This window comes from Marmota monax, unplaced genomic scaffold, assembly GCF_021218885.2.
Source record: "Marmota monax isolate L192 unplaced genomic scaffold, Marmota_monax_Labrador192_F-V1.1 WCK01_AAM20220418_F8-fsc00018, whole genome shotgun sequence".
In the NCBI taxonomy this organism is placed as follows: Eukaryota; Metazoa; Chordata; class Mammalia; order Rodentia; family Sciuridae; genus Marmota; species Marmota monax.
In genome coordinates this window covers 14005013-14027761 of record NW_026692201.1, presented here as the reverse complement: position 1 = coordinate 14027761, position 22749 = coordinate 14005013, and the positions used below count along the sequence as shown (strand labels likewise).

Sequence of the window (22749 nt, the reverse complement as noted above, 5' to 3'; positions counted from 1 at the left end):
GGGATTCTTCCTAAGTATCTTTCCTCACTTGGTACACCACTGATGACAAAGTACCTAGGAAACTTTAATTGCCCTTTATCTGGGCACTCTGTCTTCTGTTTCTCCTTTCTGCAATTTGTTCTCTGAATTACAAAATCTGTTTTTATCTCTCTTCTACTTTAAATCATTACACTTTTTATTTCTCTAAGAACAAATTAAAACTTCTTTATCCAGTGCAGGAAACTTCTTCACTCATGCTGTTCTCCTTGATTTCTCTTTCTTGGGGCTACAGGACACTGACTTGCCTTGAAACCAACTCCTGCTAGTTTTCTACTGACCTATTTGGCTTCATCTCTCACCTCTGCTCTTTCCTACTATGTTGTTACCACTTTGAGTTGACGTGACATCACTGTTTCAAGGCTTTTGTACAAGTGTTTCATTTTGCCAAGTCATCATTTACCTTCCTATCACCTGGTTAATCTTCATTATTTTTCATCATTCACCTTAAAGTTTACTTCTTCCAACAACCCTTCCCTAACCACCTCCTCTCTTTCCCAGTAAGTTTAAGCTGGTGACTCTTTTTGATTTTCTCCTACCTGCTGGATTCTGCCAATAAAGCTCCCATCTCTGGAGCAGCCTTGCCTGATAACTTGTGTATCTCTCTTTTAATTTTCATCTCTTACAGATGCAAATCTATAAAACAGGATTTTTCTTTTTTTCTTTTTGCATGGTAGTTATAAAGATGAATTGCCTGATGCGGAATATGGAATATAGCAACAATTTAAAACATGGTAGATATAACTACTACCAATACTTCTGTGACATGCTGTTTCATTCAGAGTGGACATGGAGACTGCCTTTTCCATTAAATAATGCAAAAGGATTTGGAAACAGGGTAGAAAGGAGGAATAAAGAAATTAACTGAAATAAATTAAAAGGTTGGTCATGGCTTCTTAAATTGCTTCTTAGACACACTTCATTACCAGTTGCTAGAATTCAGTACAGCAAAAAATCTCCACTGGGATGCTTCATTTGAAGATGTGGGCTTCCCAGCCCGGCCTGATATGGTTGTCTGACTTTCATGTCAATGCCTGTCCCCACCCTGTTTGGAAACAAGTCACTGCACATTCTCTGGCTCCCTAACTCTGTCAGAGGGAATGACGGATGGGGTATTGGAGCAAACCACATACACTCACAAAGAGCAAGGCTGAGCAATACGACAGCGAGTAATTAAAAACAACCTCACTCCCTTGGAAACTGCTCCCACCTCCTGCCACCCTGGCCTCTACTATCTTGGCACTGTTGGTCTACAGTTTTCTGGCTGTGCTTTCTGCCAGCTCACTTTAGCTGGCATGGGCACACTACACATTTGGCAGTCTTTGTCCTCATTACTGAACTCCTCTGTGGAGCTGCCAGGCTTTGGTCAAAGGCTGCAGGGCCACTTTGAAGTCCTTCCAAATATTTGCGCCTATGGTTGGGAAGTTGGCTTGTTACAATGTGTATTTTCTCCACTTTTTTTTTCCCTGACATGGTATATGCTAGTTGATTTCTAATTTTATTTCAGAGTAGAGGTAAAGAAAATAGGAAACATTTTGACCTGCCAGAGAAGGGATACTAACTCTCCATCTGTTCCTATATCACACATTCATGCATATTTCCCAAAGAAACAAGTTAGTTATCTATAAAACAGAATAATTTTATATAGAGTAACTTCCTGAAATATTTAGGTAGAGATGATTAAAACCAAACCAAAAAAAAAAAAAATACTGTTATACATGGAATTTCCTAGTTGCAAGTTGGTTTGCAAATGTTGTTTTCCATAGGATCTTAGTTGTTTGGAAAATAAAGCACCAACTATTCTGTTTAAATAACAAAATCTGCCTGATTCTCTACTGCTAGTTTAGTCCCATATATCAACCCTTTAGGACTGATGGGGATAGAACATTCTCTCATGGCATCACTCTTGGAATTTGACAGACAGAAAATGAAGCAGTACTCTCCATGGCGTCTAGCTAACTGCTCTCCTTTTTTCCACTTCCTTTCTAGTTTAGGAACTCAGGACACAGCATGATTCTCTAAAAGCAGCAATGTTTAGAAAATACCTGACACCAACATTGTCAAGCCTCTCTCAGCCACACCCAACACCCAACCAATCACACAAAGTAACAGACCTGGGGCTTAGTATAATTCTCTCTCTCCACTCGTTAGCAATTCCTTTTCTTCTCTGAAGGATGAAGACTGGGTTGTGTTTGCCAACCTAATCATCAATGAAGTGTCTCAAACTTCTTTACAGATATTATCAGGTCAATTCTGAAAAGATTTTAGATGGTCTTTTCTATGAACCAAAGCAATTTTGAGATATCCAATTTCCTTATGAATCATGGATCAAATTGAGGATAGATTTCTAGTCTATTCGTTTTCACATTCACAGTTTGTACGTTAGGCCTGATTTTCACAGCATGGGGGAGGATTTGTACACAATTGAGGCATTTTGGAAGAGCTGCAATATAGTTGTTTTTTTTTAAGAAATAGTACCAATAAAAGAGGATACTTAGAAAATGACTTTATCAATATTATTCTCTCCTGTTACCACAGAACCCTGCATATTTCTCTGTTATTTTAAAAATAAATTTTGTTTTATAATTTTCTGGCATAAATAGAATTATGAACTCCTTAAGGATGCTACTTTTAAAATTTCTGTTTCTACAATGCACACAGTATGTACATAATAAATTATTATTTAAAAAAATGGCTGAACAGTACAATGGCACAGAGCTCCAAATAAGATCCAAATGACATGAAACTACAAACACTCCCAAATCAAATCAAAACAAAAACCATTCATGTTTTTCTTATGTACCTCATTCTGCAAATATTATTGTGGAGCATATTTGTTTTAAGAATGTTTACTAGAATTTCATTTCCTGTTTTCAATAGATCTTTCTCATTACTTACAAGAAGTAGCCCTTGACTTTCAGCACACTGAGTCCTCTTTGTTTAATCCTTTGGCGTCTCTTTGAGAATCCCTCCTTTTAGGAATAATTGCTAAATCCCAAACTGTAGAGAAGATAAAAGAAAATACAAAAGATTGACTGAGGTATATAATAATTTATAGGATGACTATTTCTAAGATGGGTTGTGATAAAACAAGTTGAATTTTGAGGAAACCAGCTTAATTATATTCTTTTACAGATTTAGCAACTGACATCATTACAGCCTAGTATTGGCATTAAGCTCCATTCACCCTTTAGAGCTGGCTGCAAACAAGAAATGCACAGATGAATTTATCCTAAGAACTGCATCTGGCCCTGGTAGAAATCTCTTTAACAGTAACTGGCATGTAGCTGGGGCTGGAACAGCAGATGTTGCTTTGCAGTTTGGGACTCTTCTCTAAAATCCACTGAAAACATGGACCTCGTAGCAATTTGGCCAACTCAAATAGAATCTGAAAGCTCTGGTTCTCTCGTAGGCCAGCCCTTGCATCTCTAACAAGACAGAAGTCTGTGGGAATGTGTTGGTCTTGGCCTTTGAGGTTTTCAAACAAAACAAAATGGACACACAAAGCTTATTTCTCTGCAAATGTAGGTAGTGGATGGAAACGTGGATAGACTGTCTCATCATCATCTCTGAATGTAAAAACTGAGTCAGAAAAAACTAATATTCAAATTTTCTGCACACCTTCTGTTTTCTTCTCAGGATATGAACCACCAGAGTAGCATTCTATTCACCGGGTTTACCTTTGCTTGTTAAGTAGTATATGTGGTTCTGAAGTGTTAACTTCACGGTGGGAGAGCTGTGAGATTAGTATTAAGGGAAAGAATGACAGGAGGCTTCCAGACAGCCCTGCCTACCAATGTGTCTGGCAAACTTCCACACACCTTTGCCGGTGGGCTCTTAGGGAGTTTATGTAGAGGAATAGGTATCAGGCTGCAAAGCACACCCCTAGCCCATCACTAGAGTGACATCACTAGGTTGTTCTCCTCAAATTTAATGTTTTATTTTGGCAAAGAAGACAAAACTAAATGAAAACAAATTGATAGATCTTGACTAGCATACACAACATCTCAAACTTACTCAGCCAACTCTTCAAAATACTCTTCCCACTTAAGTCCTCTGGAACTTTTGTCTAAAATATTTTCAAAGTATTTTAATATATATTATTACTTATATTTTCAGAATTCCTTCAAATTATTATTACTCTCCTTTTATAAATAAGATCATTATTGATCAAAGACGTTAAGTAATTTTCTTAAGACCACAAAGAAACTAAGTATAGAATCAGAATAATAACTAGGTATAAAATCAGAATAATAATTAGGTATAGAATCAGAATATGACAATAATCTGTTGTTTGTGTAACTTCCTACTCTTCATTTTCCTCACTAAAAATAAATAATTTTCTTATATTACATGAAACATTACAGACATGTATGACAGATTTCTAATATTCTTTGAGATGACAGATTTTAACTTGTTAAAAGTAACTCAAAGATTTCTAGTTATATAAGTTATTTGTTTTACAACTTTTGCTATCTCTTCAGCCCAAGTTCTCTCTTTGCCTGTAAACTATTATGCATTTGTCAGTTCTTCCCATTCAACAATACCTTTTTCCTCCTAGGGGCAGATAAGAGTGGGATTTTTGCAATTAGCATGGATCACTGAATAATGAAAAGGGTGGCAAAGATCTCATTAATTTCAATAGGTTCCTCTCTTCTTATAGATGATAATCTCTGTTGTAGAGTCTGATAAGGCAGATGATGACAACACAGGTGGAAAAAATAATAATTCATAAATTTCAATGATGTATTGTGACATTCTGACTCTTTCCTCTGCCTACCCCACTAAATTAGAAGTTAGGATAGAATGGAACATGAAGGACCCCTGAACTAAGGATGACCAGGAACTGTTCAAGGATCAGGGATCCAGAAAGAATATTAATCAAGTATCAATTCTTACCCATGTAGGTAACTCAATGGTCTCTAAGTGCCAGAAAAGTTCCCTCTGACCAGTATTCATGTCTCCTCATAACTTCTTCATATTTCCATGTTAGTACCCCACCACCTTTTCTAAACATGACTTGGTCATCTCTTCAGGGCCTGATCACAAAGTTAAATCTCCTGAATACTATTTATCCTACTAATTAACTCTACTTCTATGGAAGTGCAAAAGTAGAAGTTGCTCCTGAACACCTGAAAAACATAATATTCTTTCCATTTTGTTCCAGCTGTAAATGGAGCCCACCACATAAATGGATAGAATAGTGAACTGTGAACATAAATTATAACTCTCTACCTCACTTCTACTTAATGTCTGATTACTTATCAAAATCTGCCACTATCATTAAATTCTGTGGAGGTGGAGGCAATATTTCTCTTGCTTTCTTTTTTATCCCTGGTGCATAGCTCAATGTCCATCAGAGAGAATGAAAGAATAAATAAGTAAATAAATGACCAAGGAAAAAAAACAAAAGTAATGTTCTCTGGGAGAATCCTTAGAGATTTTTCATTTATTAATTTATTCAAAACTATATATCTTTTTACTCAGAAAAATAATTTTTCTTTCTGTGAAGATCACAATTTTGTGACCAAGCATTGGCTTTCATAGTGTATATATAGAGGTTTCTTCCTCCAAAAGACCCAAGGCCAATCTTGCATAAACAACAATCTGTCAGCCTGCTGATGGCTTTTGATCAGTTCCAGCTACACCATTGGGCTTCTTATTTCAGTAAAATATGCCTTTACTAAATCATTGTGACAAGCCCACAGTGAGGGTGTTTGCTGCTAACAAAGGACCAGACTCCAAGACAAAGAGGGATTGTACAGAGCAGAGGAGAACATTTGCATCCCAGGATCAAAGCCAATAGACTGTAACCATGCAATCATCTAATCCACTGGGCAGGACAGAGGTCACCTCCAGAGAGGAAATTTTCCATCCCTGCCAACTACAGGATAGAGGAGTTGCTAAAGTACATGAGAACAAGATCCTAGGAGTAAAACCAATTTGGAAATTGGGCAATGGCTCTGGAATACTGATTACCACATACCAAATTGAGCTGACCAGAATTCATTTTCTTATTTATTTGTGCATGTTTTCTTTTTCCCGAAAATATCTAAGGTTAGTTTTCCAGAAAATATTTTTATCATGGGGGCAGTTAAGAAACACATAGGTTAGTTTAGGAAGACCAAAGCAAGGATCATTTGAAATGGGCATATTAGGTTCTTGATGTGTTTTTGCACTTTTGTTTGAATCTTAACATATTTTATATTTTAGGAATTCACAACACTTCAGGGTGAAGCCACACTGAAAACTTAATGCTGTCTTCTAACAAGAACTGGCTTTCATATGTTTCATATCTTTATACTTATACCTAGTATTAGCCCAAGATTATATATGAGTTTCAATATTTCAGTGAAGGAGAAACTAATTTAGAGTTCTGATTTTAAAACTGCATGTTCTTCAAAATAATAAGGATAAGAAGACAATTATGTTTATTAAGGAAACTTTGGGAAATATTTTAAAACAGGCATTAAATTTATTGAATCAATATTGAATATATGTTGATGCTAACACAATATGGGAAGGGGAGGGAAGAATACAAGTTCACTGTATTAGACAAAGGGGAATGAAGGGAGGGAGTGAGGATAGAAATAGGAAAGACAGTGGAATGAATCGGACATAACTTTCCTATGTTCATAGTGAAACTGTTTGATCGGTGAAACTCCACATTGTGTTCAACCACAAGAATGGAATCCTAGTTAGAATAAGTTATACTCCGTGTATGTATAATATGTCAAAATATGCTCTACTATAATGTATGTTTTAAAAGAACAAATAAAAATAAGTAAGTAAAAAGGAAAAATATTGAATAGTGTTTATTGTACTTCGAATCAATCTTTTATCTTTTATTCGTTTATTCAATTCACAAAGATGAAACACCTACTTTGTAGTATGTGTCAGACTATAGGACAGATTTTATGTGGGAAATTAGTGTCATATAATATCCACCAACATCTTCTGGATTACATGAAGCCTTAAAAATAAACCCAAATATTATGAAAAATTAAACACATAAATGTATAGAGAAAAATAAGCCAAATTCTCATAAAGGTCAAATAGATGTTAACAGTTTTCAAGATTTCATCCTCTTTGTTTTATCTACTCTTCCTCCAATTTTTTGAAGTTTTTAAAGCAAATAACTACATCATATCATTTTACCACTACATACTTGACTACATACTTGTAGAAATATGTAAAATTTATTATGTAACTTAAAATCTATTTTAATGCTTAATAAACAATAAATCATTTGTTTCACCTTATAGTCTATTATTTAAGTTCCTCCACATATTTACTCTTGAATATTATATGAATTTGAAAATTTTGGGGAAAAGTAATTTAAAATAAAAGCAATGATGCTTTTACCAACATGAAATTACTAAACTTATTTTAAAAAGTTTTTGGTACTGGGGATTAAACCCAGGCCACTTAACCACTAAGTAACATCACTACCCCTTTTCTATATTTCTATTATTTAGAGACAGGGTCTCACTGAATGGCTTAGGGCCTTGCTAAGTTACTGAGGCTGGTTTTGAACTCATGATCCTCCTGCCTTAGCCTCCAAAGCTGCTGGGATTACAGGCAGGTATTGTTGTACCAGGCTAAATTTACATTTAAAAAGTCTTATTCACTTGAAAAAAACCTTAAATTTACTTTAAAAGCATTGTATAGTGTGTTACAGTACTCAGAATCAGGTGTCTTTTTAAAAAGTTTTAATATTTGGCTAATTAAATGCTATAATTATATCATTATCCAGAGTATTTCTCCTTTCTTTCTCTTCTTTGTCTCAAATAAAGCCACGTTTGATCGCATAAACCTTTGAATGTTCTCTACTGATGTCCTCTAGTGTTTAACTTTTGAGGGTGAAGTTTCTGGAAGACTCTTTCCACCCTATCTCCCTGTCCATTTATGCTTCTATTGGAATAATAGACCATGTCAATAAAACTTGGTTTGGGAATATTAAGGAATGCTAAGCCTGAGTCAAGAATCACTAAAACAACTTGCCTGGATATTTTTAGTGTCCTTTTTGTTAGGTACAAGCTTAAACGCAGGCTTTGTTTGCATCTCCTGACATTAGAGAAATTCTGTCCAAATTAACTGCTATTCTTCAAATCAATCTGAAATCTTTTGAAGAATAAACTAGCAACATCAAAATGTTTATTATTAATAGTTTATTACAAAACACAGTGTTTGCTTCTAAGAAGCTTACAGTCATATGGAGATTTTTATCCCTACTTCATTAAGATTCATGTAGCTTTGAAAAAAATCCTCTCTACCAAGGTTGGAAATCATTGGAAAAGGGTAATTTTGGTTTTTAGCTCTGCATTTCTGAACTTTGATAGGCTTTGAAGTGAAAGGAGGAAAATTAATCCTTATTAAAATTTAGACCACTTTTTGTAATAAAGAGATGTACACTTGTTTAGTATATTGATACAGCTTATTTTTATGGTTTGTTAGGCCATATCAATAGTTGGCTCCTACCAAATTTATTACTCATTCATTCAATATTTATTGTTTCTATTTTGTCCAATAATATAAAGTGTATCAATGAGTAATCTAAATAAGTCAAAATGCTTGATCTCAAGTAGCTTATCATTAACTATGGAAAATAATGAGGTAATGACTATGAAAGAACAGAAGCAGGCTAACCTGGACAGAATGTCTAGTTTCTCAATGTCTTGCTTCATCGTTGGTATTATCCTGACTTCACATTGCTAAATGATTTGTGGAACCCTGTCTGGGTATGTTCCTTAGAGGGTGTCTGACACTTATTTTTAGTCTTGCCTTTTCCTTCCTTGTCCTGGCTTCCTGTTCTATCTCTGCAAGCCATTTCCACCTACGGTCTAGACACAAACCACTTGAAGTTGCTTCTAGTTCTATGATTTACATGTTTGTGAAAGAATGAGGAAGAACCAGAAGGAGAGGCATATGTCTCATATAAAAGTTGAAGTCTAGATATAGTTCAGAAATTTTCCTGGAGCAAGTCTGTAAAACTATCTCAATCAAATGAGAAACCCTTTTAAACATTCTAAATAAAAACATAAAAATAATTCATAGCATTAAAGCCCTGGGTAAAACGGATTTAAAATGGATGAGAGAATTCCAGCATCTGGAAAGCCTTGCCCATTCATGTGTGGTGGTGCATGGCTATAGTACCAGTGACTCAAAAAGCTGAGGCAGGAGGATACCAAGATCATGGCCAATATTGGTAACTTAGTGATACCCTGTCTCAAAATTAAAATTAAAAAAGCCTGGGGATATAACTCAGTGGCATAGTGCCCAGTGGTTCAATTTCTAGAACCATAAACAACAAAGAGAGAGAGAGAGAGAGAGAGAGAGAGAGAGAGAGAGAGAGAGAGAGAGAGATATGGCAGGGACTTGTTCATCTGTCTGCATCAATGAAAAAGTGAAGACTCAGTTAGGCATGTCTTGGTTCCCAATTAGCTTTAACCTAAGGGCTTAAAATTTAAGCAACTAATTTTTACCATTAAAAATTATTAAGATTTCTGTTCATCACTGCTGTGGATTTATGACCTTCTACTAAATGTGATTTGCTTTCCTTCTACAGTTCCTCTTTTGTCTTTTCTTACTATGTATATTGAAGAGAATGAAAATAGTAAGTGTAAAATTTCATTAGTTTCCTACATGAATGATGTTTTTGATGAAGAATGATTTTCTACTATTAGTTTGGATTCAAATGAGTCAAGAGATTTCCTCATCCATTCCATATTTTAGAATCATACCTTAGCAAAACTTTAATGAAAATGCCATTCAGATAACATTAACCTGGGCATAAAAGGATGGTTTATTAATTTGCTTATGAAGAAGTACACAAGTAACACTTGATTGCATTTTGTTTTATTTTTACAAAAGGGGACAAGGGGAAGAAGAAAAAGAGGAGAATGAGGAGGAAGTACTGGTGGTAGCTGTGAAGGAGTAAATAATTACTAAGGAAGAGTTGATTCGTCTTGCGTTTTTTTCACCTATGCATAATGTATTTGAAGGGAAATCATTAGCTATAATTTCCAATCTTAGCCTCCCTGTAGTTCATATACAAACTTTGACAGTGGAAACTTGCAAAAGCTTGTAATGATGCATAGCATTGTGTGTGTGTGTGTGTGTGTGTGTGTGTGTGTGTGTGTGAGAGAGAGAGAGAGAGAGAGAGAGAGAGAGAGAGCGCTAGAAAAAGTCCAGCTGAGGTTTAAGAAATCATTCCTCTTATCTGCATGGCTCCCACCGCCCACTGCAGCATGTGTCCTATAGACTAATACAACCAGAAGTGAAAACACATTTACTTGGAAAAGAAACAACTTGTTATATTTTAAAATGAAATCATGATTCTTTATTGAGAATATAATCTAATTTACAAGGGTTATTACTAACGTCTTTTAAAATAAATAATAAATTGAAAGGATAATAAAAATACTCTGGTCTCAGTTTAGTTCAAGGAGGTGCTGATGTGGCATACTGCTTGGGACTGAATGTTCGTGTACCCCAGATTCCTATATTGAAGCCTTAACGCCTAATGTGTGAGCAATGGGGAATCTTTGAGAAGTACCTAGGTTCAAATGAGGATAGGTTTCTTATAATGGGACTAGGGGCTTGATCTCGAGCTTGTTCTCTCTATCCATCATGTGAGGACACAGAAAAAAGGCAGGAAAAACCCTCAGTATGAACCAAATCTGTTGACATCTTGACCTTGGACTTCCTAATGTGTGTGTGTGTGTGTGTGTGTGTGTTGTTGTTGTTGTTGTTGTTGTTGCTGTTGGCCTGGTGATTGAATCCAGGGCATCCCACATATAAGGCAAGTGCTCTATCACTGAGATACACCCTGGCTTTTGCTTTCTGAATTCACTCTTTCTTCATATCCCTCATAAATTCTTATTTTATGCCTCCTTTTCATGAGAGAGAGAGAGAGAGAGAGAGAGAGAGAGAGAGAGAGAGAGCTAGAAAAAGTCCAGCTGAGGTTTAAGAAAAATGTAGTGGAAACAGTGGAGAATGTGGATCCCAGGAACTGTTACTGGTCTCACCTCTGTCTCAGGCAAGTAACCTATGGAGTCACTTTTCCTCTGTCACTCAGATTCCTCATTTGTAAAACAAGGGAACCACAGCAGATGATTTGTAGGGATTTTTTTTTTTCTAAGACTTCCAGGAGTCTGTTTCTACTCCTTTTGTTCCTATTGCTACTCAGTTCATTGAGCAACAGCTCCAGCATCCCAAACATTTCCCTCTGCAATTCTGAATGTGATTCATCTGCCTAAAAATTAATTCAGATTTCAGGAAATAAAAAGATTCTTGAAAACAAAGAGGATGTGGATTATCATCAGGCTTATTTGAGATTAGAGTCCCTTGGAGGTAGTTCTATTTGCTTACGTGGATTCCTCTACTGAGAGACATGTCTGCTCCAAGACTTTCTAAGCATGCAGCATCCAGCCTTATATCTCATCTAGTTTTCCACCAGAGAATTCTAAAACACCTGATCTAGTTCTGAAATGTAACTTAGTACAGATTGCAGTCAGTGAAGTGAGCTGTCACCAGAAGGGGATGAACAACTGCAGGAAGCACAGTGATGCACGAAGAAATAAAGGTTACAAACGCCCTATCAGTCTCATCACAGAAACACCACATGCATCTCCAAACACAAGAAAACTCCAGAATTAGAACTCAACTTGTGAAAAATGTGTATTTACATGTACAGAGGTGAGGAGTGATGAATAGTAGACAACAATATTTCTTTGGCAAGTCTTATGAAGACAAACAAGATTGGGTCACGGAGACATCATTTGTAACGTTTACTGAAAATGCATATTGAAAATCTTACCAGCTTTTCCTCTCTTGTTCTTTAAATACACACTTTAAGACTGCAATATGATCATTTGGATAATATTAATTCTGCGTATCCAAGAGCATCGGAGATCTTTCCATCTTGTAAGGTCTTCTTTGATTTCTTTTTTTAGGGTTCTGTAGTTTTCATTGTATATAGGTTTTAACCTTTTTTGTTAAGTTGATTCCAAAGAATCTTATTTTTTTTTTTTTGAGGCTATTGTAAATGGAGTAGTTTTCCTCATTTCCTATTCAGAGGATTTGTCACTGATCTACAGAAATGCCTTTGATTTATGGGTGTTGATTTTATATCCTGTTACTTTGTAAATTCATTTACTAGTTCTAGAAGTTTGCTGGTGAAACTTTTTGGGTCTTCTAGGTATAGATTCACATCATCAGCAAACAGTGCTAATTTGAATTCTTCTTTTCCTATGTGTACCCCTTTAATTTCTTTTGTCTGTCTAATTGCTCTGGCCAGTGTTTCAAGAACTATGTTAAATAGAAGTGGTGAAAGAGCACATCCCTGTCTTTTTGCAGTTTTTAGAGGGAATGCCTTCAATTTTTCTCTATTTAGAATGATGTTGGCCTGGGGCTTAGCATATATAGCCTTTATGATGTTGAGATATATTCCTGTTATCCCTATTTTTTCTAGTGTTTTGAACATGAAGAGGTACTGTATTTTGTCAAATGCTTTTTCTGCATCTATTGAGATGATCATATGATTCTTATCTTTCAGTCTATTAATGTGATAAGTTACATTTATTGATTTCTGTATGTTGAACCACCCTTGCATCCCTAGGATGAATCCCACTTGATCGTGGTACACTATCATTTTGATACATTTTTGTATTAGATTTGCCAGAATTTTATTGAGAATTTTTGCATTTATGTCATTGAAAATATCGAAGTTTTTTTTTTTCTTTTTTTTTTTTTTTGATGTGTCTTTGCCTGGTTTTGGAATCAGGGAGATATTGGCCTCATAGAATGAGTTTGGAAGTTCTCTCTCTTTTTATATTTCCTGAAATAAATTGAAGAATATTTGTATTAGTTCTTCTTTAAAGGTCCTGTAGAACTCAGCTGTGTTTCCGTCTAGTTCTGGGCTTTTCTTGGTTGGCAGGCTTCCAATGGTGTCTTCTATTTCATCACTTGATATTGGTCTGTTTAAATCGTGTATATCATCCTGATTCAATTTGGGCAAGTCATATGACTTAAGAAATTTGTCAATGCCTTCAATATTTTCTATTTTATTGGAATATAAGTTTTCAAAATAATTTCTAATTATCTTCTGTATTTCTATAATGTCTATTGTGATATTACCTTTTTCATCATGTATGTTAGTGATTTGACTTTTCTTTCCTTCTCTTTGTTAGTCTACCTAAAGGTCTGTCAATTTTGTTTATTTTTTTCAAAGAACTAACTTTTTATTTTGTCAATTTTTTCAATTGTTTCTTTTGTTTCAGCTCTAATTTTAATCATTTCCTGTCTTCTACTGCTTTTGGTCAAAAGCACTATACATATTTAATGCAATTCCAATCAAAATTCCAAAACAGCATTCCTCATAGAAATAGAAAAAGTGGTCATGAAATTTGTCTGGAAAAATAAGAGACCCAGAATAGCTAAAGCAATACTTAGCAGGAAATTTGAGCAGGCGGTATCACTATACCAGACCTTACACTATACGAGAGCAATAGTAACAAAACAGCCTGGTACTGGCAATAATGAAAAAATAGACTGTTAGACCAATGGTACAGAATAGAAGACACAGAATCTAATTCACAAAATTACAATTATCTTATATTTGACAAAGGCGCCAAAAACATACATTGGAGAAAAGTTAGCCTCTTCAACAAATGGTGCTGGGAAACTGGAAATCCATATGCAACAAAATAAAATTAAACCCCTCTCTCTCGCAATGTACAAAACTCAACTCAAAATGGATCAAGGAAGTTTTGTACATTGCGAGAGAGAGGGGTTTAATTTTATTTTGTTGCATATGGATTTCCAGTTTTCCCAGCACCATTTGCTGAAGAGGCTAACTTTTCTCCAATGTATGTTTTTGGCGCCTTTGTCAAATATAAGATAATTGTAATTTTGTGAATAATTTTGTGTAATTTTGTTAGCTGCAGTGTTTCTGGTTTAATTCCTAACAGAAGGAAAAGTAGGCCCAAATCTCTATTGGATTAGGCCCCAACTTCCTTAATAAGACTCCTATAGTGCAAGAATTAAAGTCAAGAATCAATAAATGGGATGGACTCAAACTAAAAAGTTTCTTCTCAGCAAAAGAAATAATCAGTGAGGTGAATAGAGAGCCTGCATCTTGGGAGCAAATTTTTACCCCTCACACATCAGATAATCTCTACAGTATATAAAGAACTCAAAAAGCTAAATACCACAAAAACAAATAACCCAATCAATAAATGGGCCAAGGACCTGAACAGACACTTCTTAGAAGATGATATATAATGAATCAACAAATATATGAAAAAATGTTCATCATCTCTAGCAATTAGACAAATGCAAATCAAAACTATTCTAAGATTTCATCTCATTTCAGTCAGAATGGCAGCTATTAAGAATACAAATAACAATAAGTGTTGGCAAGGATATGGGGGGAAAAGGTATACTCATACAATGCTGGTGGGACCTCAAATTGGTGTAGCCAATATGGAAAGTAGTATGGAGATTCCTTGGAAAACTGGGAATGGAACCACCATTTGACCTAGCTATTCCTCTCTTCTGTCTATACTTAAAGGACTTAGAAACAGCATACTACAGGGACACAGCCACATCAATATTTACAGCAGCACAATTCACAATAGCTAAACTGAGGAACCAACCTAAATGCCCTTAAGTAGATAAATGGATGAAAAAAATGTGGTATATATACACAATGGAATATTACTCAGCAATAAAAAAGAATAAAATCATGTCATTTGCAGGTAAATGTATGTACTGGGAGAAGATAATGCTAAGTGAAGTTAGCCAATCCCTCAAAACCAAATGCCAAATGTTTTCTCTGATATAAGGAGGCTGATACATTGTGGGGTAGGGAGGGGGAGCATGAGAGGAATAGATAGGGAAAAGGTGTGGGAGGAGAAGAGAGGGGGCATGGGGTTAGAATTGATGGTGAAATAGGTGGACATCATTATTCAAATACATGTATGAAGACACAAATGATGTGAATATACTTTGTATACAACCAGAGGTATGAAAAATTGTGCTCTATATGTGTAATATGAACTGGAATGTATTCCACTGTCATATATAACAAATTTGAATAAAAATACTAAAAAAGAAAGACTGCAATAGACAGTGTTTTCTGAGATTTACTTATTATTTTGGAAAAACAACGTTTGGCAAAGAACTCCTTAAAAACAACCCCAAAATTTACCTTTTCAAGGCTTTCAAAACCCTACCAATAATTTCTTTCAATGTTAGAAAGAAATGAAATATACAAAGAAATATTAAAAATATTAAATAATGATTTTTTTCTTAAAATATTAACAGTACAAAATTCTCCTTAAAATATAAACAAAGCTATCATTTTGAATACATAAGAAAAACCCTCATTATTTTGTTATGTATAGAATATAAACATTTCAACTCTTTTTTTCATACTCTAACATAAAGTAACAATAAACACATACCATACTTTGAGAAATGGCAATAAGATGTGAGTTGAGGAAACATATGTCACATAGTTTAACCTTCAGTGCTATTAATGCAGAGTGTGTTTTCTCACATAATGCTGAACAATCCTGAGAGCTTGCTTTGACATTAGAGTCTTAAAGACTATATAGATAAAGGTGATAACAAATAAACATAGAATGGTGAGTAAAATGTTCTTAAATTAACCATTACATTGATGGATGGATTCTATTTTTTTGCTGAGAACATTCATAATACTCCTTCAATACAAATAGTAAAGGAAAAGAATTCTATAGCTCTATACTAGAGATACTTAAATTTCAACATGTATCAGTATGTCTTGGTGGCTGATTAAAACCCAGACCACTGGACCTCATGTTCAGTTTTTAATTCAGTAGCTGAGCCTGCTCCTCTGAGAACCCCACTTCAAGAACTACTATTGGGTAGTAGATGATACCTAAAGGTCACTTAGTTCATTTCTCTTTCCCTGAATTGGTGGCAAACAATTCAAGATTCCCAAGTCAGGACCACTGACACCAACAGACTTAATATATTATTAATGTTCTAATTTCAAACACAGCTCAAATAAAGTGGAGGGACTGGAATGTGGGTCAGGAAACCTAAAGGGTAGTGTGAAGAACTGAATTAGAATTGTCTTCCCATAGTTACAGGAATAGGCAAAGGATTGGCAACAGTATCACCTCTACCTACAAAGCCCTTCAGGCAAATTGTTCCTGTGATGTTTGGTAGGGACTGCAGTTTTCTCAGCATTTTTAAATTTAAGCAGGAAGAAGATTTCCATTCGAGATGGAGGCCTGAGAAAGGGAAGAGTAGGGGCAGTAGTAGGTGGGTGCTGCCCAACTTCATTTCATTCAGCTCTGTCACCTGGCCTTTAGTAGAATGGCATGAACTAACTTTTGCATTTGTTACATCTTGAAACACTGAAGAACATTGGGAAGATGATTTCATCTACTTAAGTCTTAATTTTCTAATTTGTAAAGCAGGAATGAGAGGAATATCTTCATTGAAGGATGTTTGGAGAATAAATGAGATAATAAATGTATTTGTACTCTAAATCCATCATAAGCCCAAGAGATGAAAAATAAGAACGATGTGTCTATGTTGACCTTTCCAAACATACCCAGATATTAATATTTCAGTAGCTAAAACACAGCCAAAATTCTCATTAATAGCCTTCTTTTTGATAAAGCAGGCATTCTAAATTACAAGAATAACATATCCATCTCTACCCTGTCCCAGGCGTGAACTGTAATAAAGTTATTTTCATTAAAAAATTCAAAAATGTGCCTTTTAGTCATTTGTTGTTGTTGTTGTTTTTCATGAATGTCTTTGACTCAATATCAAGTCAAGCGCAGGATGACAAATATCTTATTTCTTTATTACTTGACCTTTCTCGCAGAATGATGATGTTGATTATTCACTCCTTGAAATCCTAGTTTTATACCATTCACCCTTGAGCTTGCTCCTTTCTCTATGACCATGTTTCATGGTCTCTCCCACTTTCTCTTGTACCACCACCTTTAAATGTAAGATTCTATACTACTTTTGTCCTTGGATAGCTTCAGTTCTCGTTCTCCCTGCTGTATATCTCTTATGGACCACAAGTTTGTGTCCTTCAAAATTCATAGGTTCAAGCCCTAACCCCCAGTGTGGTTGCACCTGAAGACAGGACTTCTAAGGAAGTAATTAAGGGTAAATGAGGTCACAATGGTGTGGCCCTGAGCCAACAGGATTAATATCCTTGTTAGAGACACCAGAGGGCTCATTTTCCTTCTGTGCGCATGCACAGAGGAAAGGCCACAGCATATGGTGAAAAGGCAGCTCTCTATGAAACTGAAAGGGAGCCTCCCAAGAAAGCCAATTTTCCAGGACTTGTATCTTGAACTACCCAACTTCCAGAACATGTAGAAAATAAATTCGTGCAGTTTAAGCCATTTATCTGTGGCACTGAATGTTATGGCATCCCACAGCTCTAACTCCCATACCTATGCTGGTAAGGAGCAAACTCAGGCCTCTGGCCTTAGCTTCTCAGCTTCAATTAGGTGTTTAACCAAGTGTTTACAAGTCCTGGTGACCAACAAGCAGCACACAGAGTCTATTTTTCTGTCCCCTCGAAACAGTACCTTTGCAAGTGTTACTAAACTGTGTGACTCATTCTATCCTCTAAGCAAGAAAGTAGAGAATTGCTCTTTTTTTTTATAGATCAGAATGTCTGTTCTAAGATCCTCGAAAGCGAAATCCTTCGTTGTAGCTATTTGTCTCTAAAACGGGATTCAAAACTAGGCAAGTCATAGGCATTTAAAAGTAAATAAATGAGTATGTGGGAACACTCATTTTGTCCACTTTAATATGATTTTTGAACCAGGCAGAATGATTCACATGCCAATCTCTGATGACCATGGAAGCAGATATGGAAGAAGGGAGTATTTTTCTCCCACTTAATCTCTCTCTGGTAAACTTCTAGGGACATTCAAGTTCCACTAGTCTCATAACTGTATGTTTTAAATTTATAACTTTGTCTTTAGTGTTTAGTCCCACATTTCCCCTTTGGGCTTGCCAACTGACCCTAATTCCCTACTTTAAATCTTAAACTCTCTAAGGACTTTAATATATGGAGTCCAAACTATAGTTTTTCTGTGCTTGGCATCTTGTGAAAATTCTTCCACGTTAGCTGTGTTGTTTGAGACTCAGGTTAGCACCCAGAACAGATTCACTTCAATCCTCTCTGAGGGTGGGGTGAGAGAATTATATACATATTCCAATAGTAATAATTATGGGTTATGATTATTTACCAAATGTTGCTATGGGCTAGGGATCAGAGTTAAGTATTTTACATACGAAATCTCATCCAATTCATTTTCACATTAATTCTATTAGGGATGCACTGATAATCCCCATTTTGCCCAAGAGGAAATTAAATCTTAGGGAAATTACATATCTTATTCAAGATTATAAAGCTAATAAGTGATAGAACATGGATTGGAACCAAATCAACGTCTTACACAACATCTTTTCAAACAGAACTTGAAGTTGCCAATTCTCAACTTAATAGATAAAATCTGAACATCAGATGTGTGATGTGAATACAGATTCCGGTTCAGCCTGTCAAAGCTGTGTAAGTTGCTTGTGTAGTAGAGCTCCTAGGTTGACTATTCAACTGCTCTCTGGTGTCATTAAAATGGACACAAAGGCAAAAACCAGGAGCAGGAGGAGTCTTAGTCCCACAAACCAATATGAATACAAAGTTTATTCTTTCAGAGAAACAGGATTAGAGGGAGCTGTTTCTGTAGCACATCAGAAGTGATTTAAGAAGTTTAATCACCCTTGGGCAGGGATAGTGCTTCCCTTAATGTTTTTCAAGAGGAACGTCATGGGCTGAGTCTTCTGTCCTAAGTGCAGCTGTGGAGCATATAAAATAATTTGCCTGCCATAAAAAGCAGTGGTTTGTAATTGCAAATGTAATGGATTAACCAAATGCCACACATGTGACTCTTAAGGAGTCCATTTAAAATAATAACCTATTTAGGAATAATCACTTAAAGTGTGTCCTCTCTAAGCTGTTCCTGGAGGCAGGACACTTAAATTAGTTTAACAAGGGTGTTGTAAAAAGAAAATTTACAAACTGCTTGCTTTATCTCTTTCTTTTATAGTTGGTTGTTCTTGCAAATGTATCAGTACTGTTAGGTTAATTTCGTTCTTTTGTCCTAATGTATTTAATAGGAAGAAATGAAATTGTGCTTTAAAGAGACACACATTTTTCTCTGGTCAAACTTGGTAGTGACTTTGCAGGGTCATTTCAGTAAAGGTAGGACCAGAATCTCAAAGGAGGTCAAAGGAATGTCAGGGGGTGCCATGGAGAAAGGAGTTGAGAAGTCCCTAAGGAGAATCTTTTCCTTCCTCTAAGAAGACATTTATTTGATGCCCTGTTGTCATAAGACTTCACTCTATTGATGGCTCCTTTTCCTATGTTCTTCTCTGACATCATCCTCATGATACCTTATCAAAATAAAGAATATTAAAGCTGGACAAGAAGTTGCTATGTGTGTGTATGTATGTGGCTGAGTAAAGAATTTAGAGAAACTAAAGCATATAATATAAATGATTTTGAGAATTTATAAAACAACTTCTATCATATTTTATTTATATTATACCTTACAAATAAAAGTTATATGCAAATATTCAGTAGCACATGAACTTGTCTCCCTCAGTAGAGCATATGGAGAATGATCAAGAAAAATGTTCCTGTCAGACTATTCAAAGAGGTTGAAAAGTTTTATTTTATCATTAAAATATTAAACTTAAATTTAAGACCCATTAGATTATATTTTAAGCATTTTATTGAATAATTAAGGGTCCTGAAATTGACATCAGAATTTTTGCAGGAATTCTTAGCCTGGAATTCATAGACTTTTCCTTTGCCCCACTTTACTAACCTCTAAAATTTATTATTATGTCAGTTATTAAAATGGGGAAAAAGCCACAGATGTATTAGTGCTTTCTGCAGTTTTGTCAACAGTAGAAATTACCAAGATTTTCATAGCATATACTGTATGACAGCTATTAAAATATTGTTACAATTATTATTACTTTAAAAGTACCGTAGTTATTGAATGTACTTGATCTTCTAACTGATAAAGAAGCACATATATTACTATTTGGATGAACCATATAAATTGCCCATATTTGCATTTTTTTTACTTAAAAATGAGTTTTGTGTGGTTAAGCCTAATTTATTATCATTTTTCATTAAAATAACTTGATACTTATATTTCAGTATATATTCTTATATTTTATGTGCTTGCTTTCATGTCTTAAAATCATTTTTTTCTGAAAAGGATTCCATTGGCTTTCTAAGCTGCCAAAGTGATTCATGACATGAAAGAAGTTAAGAGTATCAATGTTTGTAGCCAGGCCTGGGGTTGCCTGCCTATAATCTCAGAGACTTGGAAGGCTGAGGCAGGAGGATAGCTAGCCTCAGTAACGTAGTGAGATTCTGTATCAAAAGAAAAAGAAAAAAAAAAAAAAAAGGACTGGGGATATAGTTCAGAGGTAAAGCATATGGTGGCTCAGTAATCCCCTTAATAAAAAGAAGAATGTCAGTGGTGAGAAGTTTGGTAAATTTTTGATAAATTTTGTCACGTAGTACCTCTGAGACATTAAACAAGTTGTTTAACTTTTCTGTGTCTCAGTTTTCTTGAGTGAGGAAAAATGAAGAATATATAGTGAGTTTCTCATAGAACTAAGGGAGATACTTCATGCTCAGGGATAGAACTCAATAAACATATTACTCCTTTTTCAATGCCTAATCATATTTACTGTTTTAGTCTTTTTGGAAGATTTCAATAAAGGTGTTGTATGTGTGTTTAAATGACTTCAGAGGGATTTTTTTAGGGGGGTGGTGTTGAATTTTGTTTACCAAACATATAATGCTAAAATCTTACCCCCTCCTACCTCAGAATGTGACCTTATTTGGACATAGAGGTTAACAAATTAAAAGAAAATCATCATGGGAGGCCCTAATCCAATATGATTGGTCTGCTTATGAAAAGGGGCAATGGCAATGGGAAGAAATGTGGACACAAAGGCAGACAGACAGGGAGGATGTGAAAACACATAGGGAGATGGGAAGACAGGATGGGAGTAATGCATCTACAAGCCAAAGGATGTCTGAGATTAATGACAAGCCAGAGGTGAGACAACATATTACTATATTTTTAAGCAACACAGCTTTTGGTACTCTATTATGGCAGCCTTAGAAATGAAAAAAAAATATATATATATTTTAAATTTCTCTACCTTCATGTATGTCTTCTATACCTTTGAAACACTATGTTTTCTATTTTCTATTTATATACATACACATATGTACATCTCCATACACTATATGTATATATGTATACACACATTTTGTTATTTGCTTATGAATCCTTAGTCTCATCTTTTTTTTACTTAGCTTAAACTAGAAATTAACATAAAAAACAGCTCATGAATAACCATGGTTTTCAGAATCATTATAAGAAGGAAATATTTCATGTACAATGGGAAATGAATTATCCTAATAGCCATTAAAAAGCAGCTTATACTGAAGGAATTTTACTCCTCAATGGTTAGAGATTTGTTATGAAACATTGCACATTTAAAATGAAGCCTACAATCACTTTCTGTATAGAATGATGTCACTGAAAGAACTTGCAAATAAAGAATAAACTTTTCTCAGTTCTAAAATTATATCACTGTGATAAAATAGGTGCTTCTTTCAGACAGTGCTATATTCTTGCCACTGTCCTGAAGGTCAGAGGGGTTGCAGGAAATTACTTGTCACCTGTGAAGATCCTTAAATAGAAGCACTAAAACCTGAAAAAAAACTTGACAAGAATTCTTCAAAGAAAGTTTTTAAGAGAACAATAATTCTCCATGTCTAAGATTTGCATGTGTCTGAAAACCATTTTGCTGGTTTTTAAAACATGGACATAAGCACCAAGTTTGAATAACACACAATCAATTGTGTCTGATGCCCGATAACCTTAGCTAGAGGTGAGGAAAAGCCTTTATTTCTTGGGGCAGGATCTGAGTGTTTTTGAATAGTGTAAACAAAGTCTGCTACATATAATATCATTTCTTTTATTTGGTACTTATGTAAAGTTAGAAAAAAGTTACATTTTTTTCTTTTATAATATTTTTTTAAAGAGAGAGAGAGACACACAGAGAGATTTTTTTTTTTAATATTTATTTTTTAGTTATTGGCGGACACAACATCTTTGTATGTGGTGCTGAGGATTGAACCCGGGCAGCACGCATGCCAGGCGAGCGTGCTACCGCTTGAGCCACATCCCCAGCCCTTTGAGCCACATCCCCAGCCCACATTTTTTTCTTTCTTTTGCTGGGACACAATGCTTTCTTTCTATTTGAACTTATTTTGATGATGTTTGAATATAAATTAAGAAACATACAACACATTAAAATATATAATATCATTTATACCTACATTGTCCATTCAGGCAATAAAAAATGTCCCACCTCTAGTATTCCACATGTTGGGTGCTATGGTCATGGTGAAAACTCATAAAAGCATAGAGAAAAGTTCATAATATTCTGAGAAAAGATGGTGATTTCAATCTTCAATGGATTAAGAAATCTTTTTAAAACCATGCAAGAATGGTAAGTTCACACAGCTGCTTCCTTAAAAATTCTAAAGAACATTTCACTTTCTCATAAAGGACT

The 22749-nt window shown here is 35.1% G+C and overlaps 1 long non-coding RNA gene across 2 annotated transcripts in view; it reads left to right on the top strand.

Annotated features, from left to right (window-relative positions):
* The window catches only part of LOC131423648 (uncharacterized), a 100887-nt gene that overhangs the window by 20890 nt on the left and 57248 nt on the right, over positions 1–22749 (top strand). The gene's annotated exons all lie outside the window — the stretch shown is intronic.